Source organism: Berghia stephanieae, chromosome 13 (genome assembly GCF_034508935.2).
Source record: "Berghia stephanieae isolate SIO BIC M18660-M18661 chromosome 13, UCSD_Bste_1.3, whole genome shotgun sequence".
NCBI classification, from domain to species: domain Eukaryota; kingdom Metazoa; phylum Mollusca; class Gastropoda; order Nudibranchia; family Aeolidiidae; genus Berghia; species Berghia stephanieae.
Window position 1 is genome coordinate 7827728 of NC_088372.1, and position 684 is coordinate 7828411.

The window sequence follows — 684 nt, forward strand, 5'->3', positions numbered from 1 at the left end:
TCTCCCCCTCATTTTCTGCACGGCTACAACGTTGAGTGTCGCCGAGCTCCCATCATCATGACGATCTACTTGGAACCCTTGGCTGGAGTGACTGCTGATAGTCTCATCTGTGGATTGACGATAAAGAGTTAAAATTATATATATATATATATCATCAAAGATCACGAGAACTATTAGGCAAGATTACATTTTTTTCCCGACAAAATTAAGACTGTTAACAACCAGGTATTCATTTTACACCCGAGTACGGTGAGAGAGTGTGAGTAAAGAGTCGTTTCCAAGGACTCAACTATGTGCCGAGCTAGCGAGGCTCGAAGCCAGGACCTTCCGATCCGAAAGCGAGTTTTGTCATACCACAAGACCACATAGCCGTAGAATAAATAGGTCTCTTGTTTGTTTCCGCCCACTGGAAGACGTTGTGCAGGCTCTGTCACGCGAACGACTCTCCCTAGAACTGGTTCTCAATGTGCGGCTATGTGATCTAGTGGTATGACACTCGCTTTCGGATCGGAAGGTCCTGGGTTCGAGCCTCGCTCGGCGCATAGTTGAGTCCTTGGAAAAGGCTCTTTACTCACATTCTCTCGCCACACTCAGGTGTAAAATGAGTACCTGGCCGTTAACAGCGTTGTCTTTGTCAGAAAAATTGTAATATCACCTAACAGGCGTCATGTCTCGTCCTACATG